Consider the following 5,921-nt stretch of genomic DNA (forward strand, 5'->3'; position numbering starts at 1 on the left):
TCATTCACTCCTATCTCTCTTTTATTCCCACCTGTCTTCCTTTCATTTCCACCTGTCTCTCTTTCATTACCACTTGTCTCTCTCTCATTACCACCTATCTCTCTCTCTCCCCCTTTTCCCACCTGTCTCTGTCTCTCATTCTTACTTTCTCTCTCTTATTCCCATACTTCTCTCTCATCCCGCAGTATAGCTCTTCGTTTTGTTTGTTACTCGTCTATCTCTTCAGTTATTTTCTTTTAGTTTTTTCCTTTTAATCGTTTTTTCCTGGATTTCCTCTCTTCCTTTACTTTTCTGTTTGGCTCTTCCTTTTTTTTTGTTCTTATGTTTTATTATTCCTTTATTTCACTTTACGCTTCTCAATTTTTTCTTTCTGTCTTCATTATTTCTTTCTACCTCTATTTCTGTCTCTGTATCTCTGTGTCTTGTCACGTTACTTATTTGTTATGTTATCCCTACTCGCGTTGTCGAGGATGCTACTTGTTTTTAATTCAGCCTTTCCACACTACTTCCATGACATGCATGTGGCAGACACCACACTGAACAGCAACCGATGTCTAAGGTGGAATTCGAACCCACGCCACATCGGTGTAGCTAAGCGAATCGGCAGTCTGTGTGTACACACTTCCTTAGTAGGTCGCGCGCGTTGCGGAGGGTGGGCAGGTGGTAGTATTGACTGTACGCCCCCGCCACACGCCCACTCGAGTGCAGCAACCGACCGACCGCAGTGCAGCACACTGCAGACACGTGTGTGTCGTGTGTTGCAGTCACTGCAGGCGTCGTCCCACTTCCACCCACCCCTGGATCCATACGTCTGTGTTTCACGTTGTTTTTGTAGTACAGAGTCCTTGCTAATAGAGCCGAGATCTACGAATCCCTACTAGGAACGATAGATTACTACTGAGGTAAAAATCTTTTCGTGGGCACTGATCCTAACGCTAAGACTACGGCATCCCAAAATGAAGACTTTGTTCAAAACCCGGTAAGTCCACGGTGTTGGGGCAAGCTGTTCCCTCGAAATTGTGATTTTCCCCGAAATCATTCCATCATTTTTTTCATTATTTGTTATTGTACTTATCCACACCTGTGGAGTAACAGTCAGCGCGATTAGCCGCGAAACCAGGTGGTCCGGGTTCGATTCCCGGTCGGGGCAAGTTACCTGGTTGAGGGTTTTTTCCGGGGTTTTCCTTCAACCCAATATGAGCAAATGCTGGGTAACTTTCGGTGCTGGACCCCGGACTCATTTCACCGACATTATCACCTTCATCTCATTCAGACGCTAAATAACCTAAGATGTTGATAAAGCGTCGTAAAATAACCTGCTAAAATAAAAAATAAAGTCGTACTTGAGCTTGTTGCATATCCTGTTCTTGTGACCAGAATTAGAGTATGTTGTAAAACCAAGGGAAACTATTCTGGTGACTCAAGATAATATCTACCAAGGGTTTTTTATGTCCTTATTTGGCCTAACTCTTATCCATTTATTTTGAGCTTAGTCAACCTCGCATTAAATGAGAATAATACAGCAAGACTCCCGTAAGATTGAATCAGTATGACGACAGGCCTTCTTCTGAAATATCACAAAACATCACAATTAAAACAGATCAGAATCAATGTCCTACGGGTTTCAAACTCCTGACTGTAGTACTACAGAGTGTTAAAAAAATATACAGTATTTTAGGAGGTGATAATATGCATCAAAAACAAGAAAATAATGTCCAATAAACATGGGTCCTACAACACATACTTTCTGAGATCTGAACACCTGTTCATAGGAGATGCTCAATGTGACGTCCATTCATTGGAATGCATTTCTCTGACCTACAGTACAGCAGAATACCAGATAATCATACCGTAGTTGACACCCCTGGCATGGAATACTGATACGTCGCAAGGAATACTGAAAACAAAAGTCTGGTTGCCGATATGAGCGGGGTTCACCAGAGATGGTGTGAATTTTGGTAACCAGCATGTGTAGGGTGATGAAAATTCCCATGCAGTTGAAGAAACAAGGCATCTGCACCGATTCTCAATCAACTTATGGGCATGCGTTCTTGGTGATAGATTGAGGGTCATACGTGCTACCACAGAGGTTAACTGGGGCTCGTTATCAGAAATTTCTAATTAATGTATTGTCTACCTTGCTGGAATATGTGCCATGTCAGCAAAGGCTACAGATGTGGTTCATGCATGATGGCACACCAGCACATTTTTTTTTTTTTTTCGCAGTGAGCGTTCAACACCTGACGCTGACATTTCAGGATCGCTGGATTGATTGTGGAGGCCCCACACCTTGGCCTGCTCGTTCCTCAAATCTAAATCCCGTAATCTTTTGGTTATCAAGAAAAACCAGGTCAATTTCAAAGAGTGTGTGATTCCTTACGCAGAAGGGCAGAGGAATGCACTACCACGAATGGACGTCACATTGAGCACCTCCTATGAACAAGTGTTCAGATCTCAGAAAGTATGTGTTGTAGGACCCATGTTTATTAGATTTTTTTCTTATTTTGATGCATACTAGCACCTTCTAAAAGATTGGATACTTTTTTCTTATATTTTTATGGTGGCGCACAATGTGCTAAATAAATAGGGCTAAATGTTATTAAATTTGCAAAGAAGGAGAAGAAAGAGCAACTAGAATTTTTTGCACTGTAGGCCATGGAATATGTTTATTTACGTTCTGCGAAGTAAGTAACTACCGGAATCCTGTAAGGAAGTCAGCGGAAGCGTTTAATTCGGCATACTACATTGTCAGCCTTTGCAGATAAGAGATCAGAGTTGAAATTCTCGTGTGTTCAGATGGAGTTTTCTGCGTACATAGAAAGTGTTATGGAAAAATTGTCAGAGTAATCCATCTCCTCTACTACTGCTCCAATAATTGTGTTATCTTATTACCGTTTCTTGACTAATTTCCCGACATTCTTAGCAATTATTGTAACATATTCTCCTAGTGAAGGTTTCATATTAGTCCAATCATTGCCTTGAACTGGAAACAGACTATGCGGGAAGAAATACGACGTATGCAATGCAGGACGAAAGGAATTGGCTGCCCACCGTAGACAATTATCTCCTGGCTTAGTTGCTTCGAGTGATGCCTTATTGTTGTCACTTATGAGGTTCAAACGTGTCTTCGGACAGTTGACTAAACAACAACAATCAAACGTTATTACATGGTTTTCTTCTTTGACTTATCGACAATATAGGATATAACATTGATTGTATTCCATCCTTTAAATTTGCTCCAAAAACAATTATCAAAATTTGTCTATATAAACCTTTTGATTACCCAACAAAATTAATTTTTCAGGAATTTGTTGTATGAAATCTAAACAAACATTACTGATTTACTTCCATAAAAATGACAATACATTTAAATTTGATCCTCATGAATATCATACGAGACAAAACTATAGTTTCTTTATAAATACTCCCAAATACCACACAACTGCTGGATTAAACACAGCATGAATTTTGGACCCAAAATATATAATGCATTAATTAGAGCTTACCCTGAGCTAAGTACACTTAACACAAATAGATTTAAGAAACAAATCATATTAATTATTTAAGCTCATTGAGTTAAAAATTGATACTCTAATATTCATGTACTTTTGTATTTTCTTTTTGTATATAGACCCTATTATTACATGCTGTATGTATTTTACCATTTATTAATGTTATTGTGCTCAATGAACTCTCTTAATTTTGTGATATATTTTGTATAACTGAGCTGAACTGCGCCCGAGCACGAGCTTCTGCTCTTTCGGGCTGCAATGCATAATGTAGCTCAAGTGTAAAGTATTAAATAAATAAATAAAATTAATAAATTCATGCCCTCAGCGGGGTTCAAATCCAAAGCCATGGCTGTTTTTAGCTTGCGGAATTTATCATAATTTAATTTTAAAGTACCGCTATCGGTAGCGATTTGATTGTCATAGTGCAAATACTACGATTCCGTGTGGTAATAAGTTTATTGTAGCGCTTACTCAATCGGAAAACGTGTGAGACCACCAACATTTCATAGCGTTAATAAGAGGCACTGGCCTCTTTTAGTTATTTTTCTCTCTCTCTCTCTCTTGCTCAGTTCTCAGCTCGAAGTGGCTGGTCAGATATGAAGTTCCTAGTTCGTGTCTGAGAAGATGTTAGCCTATATTTTTAGTTCTTAAGGTCTAATATTTCTTGTAGGGCGAAATAATAGCTATTGAACTTGCCGAGAATTATCTTTCATTCAACCTCCTGCTCCATTAGTGTTGCGTGAAGCGTTCAAGTGTACAAAATGAATTTCCAGCTTTGTAGATGTTTCCAACGATCTTCCAGTGGGTTTCAGATAATCACTTAACCATCTTTCTGTACATATTTAGTGTTTTGATTACTGCAAATTCCTAAGTTCTTTTTACACATCTTAATTTTTGTTTAGGATATCGTTGTTTTATTTCTCAACTTTTGAACCTAGTGTTTATACTTTTGATTGTCCTTCATTTTCCCTTAATTAGGTAAATTTATAATCCTCGTACATAGAATAGGATTCTCCAGAACTCTTCTTCTCAACAAACTAATCGTATTGTCATCAAATTGTTTGTGGGTTGAATATTGCGTTTCTCTCTAGCATCTTCATTACCGGTACTAGCAATGTCCATTCCTACATTTTATTATTTTCTTCAAGAATTTGCTTTCAACTTCAGTTGTTTATTAGAGTTTGTTTAGGTCTTCGAAGATCTATTTGATTTTTATGCATAAGGGGGTTGGTAGTATTACGATGTTGTGCCCTGTGTCTGGCTTTCATGTTCTCATCTCAGCTATTTATTCTGCCAGATAATGCCTAGAAATTAGCTATTTTGGCAATTATATTTGCTTGGCAATACCTTTGTCTATTGGAAACCATTGCTGATTATGCCCACCCTTTAATTGTATCATTTCGTCTTATGACTACTTATTTGAATAAGTTAGCTCATTAAAAATATTTGTAATGTTAGTTGTGACATAGAACAAAGTCTCTCTTCTCATTGATGGGGGTGGGTAACTTGAAAACTGACCGTCATATAAAAATGCAATTCCATCCTCTTTCTCCATATATTAACTTGTTCTCCTTGTTTTTCCCTTGTTCTCCTTGTCATCGCTTTGTTCTCCTTGTCTTGCCCATGTTCTCCTTGTATTCGTTTCATTTCTCGCATCATCCACACGTAGTTTTTTAATAAAGATGTGTGGCATATTAAAGCATGAACCTGTCACAGGTGATCGCACCCATACGTAGTTACACTAAAGATATGCAGAATAGTAAACATATGCATATTTATTTTTTGTTTACTTTTTTATTTAGTTTTAGTGGTATACGTCACAGTGAACATAAGTTTTGTAAATCAACGAAGTTGCTATATACCGATACCTAACGTCAAAATTGTCTGTGGAAATGTAGCAGTTACATATTATGTACACGTGATTTATTAAACATGAATTTTCATTTGTACATATAATATATTTAGTAAAATGTTACAACTGACTTCTTTATAGTAAGTAATGCTGCACGACATTTAACTCGTAAAGCTGTCGGGGATGCCAAAAATATACATTGATAATTTCGAATATAAAGTTTCATCGTACAATAATTATGATTTTAATGAATGGGCTAGTGCAGTATCGTCCAACTCTAGGCATATCCAAGATAATATATCTGAACCAAAGAAGTGAAACAAAAAATAAAAAGAACTGACTAGTTTCTGTTAAAATATACCAGCTTTGCAGATATAAAGTGAAAATGTTTTTCAACTGATTAGAATTCAATTGGATTTTTTTCTTCAGCATAATTCCTATGATGAATAGTTCCATTTACTGAATTTTTCACGTGTTTGTCAGGATATTGCTACTAAGACTTCTTTGCGTTTTCGTTTATTCCATTTTCTGATAAAGTGTCGTGTTGTGTGTTTCAG

The 5,921-nt window shown here is 37.4% G+C and overlaps 1 protein-coding gene across 2 annotated transcripts in view; it reads left to right on the forward strand.

Annotated features, from left to right (window-relative positions):
• The window catches only part of klu (klumpfuss), a 200,157-nt gene that overhangs the window by 170,971 nt on the left and 23,265 nt on the right, over positions 1-5,921 (forward strand). The window lies entirely within an intron of this gene.

The sequence above is a fragment of the Periplaneta americana genome, chromosome 16 (genome assembly GCF_040183065.1).
Source record: "Periplaneta americana isolate PAMFEO1 chromosome 16, P.americana_PAMFEO1_priV1, whole genome shotgun sequence".
Lineage (NCBI taxonomy): Eukaryota > Metazoa > Arthropoda > Insecta > Blattodea > Blattidae > Periplaneta > Periplaneta americana.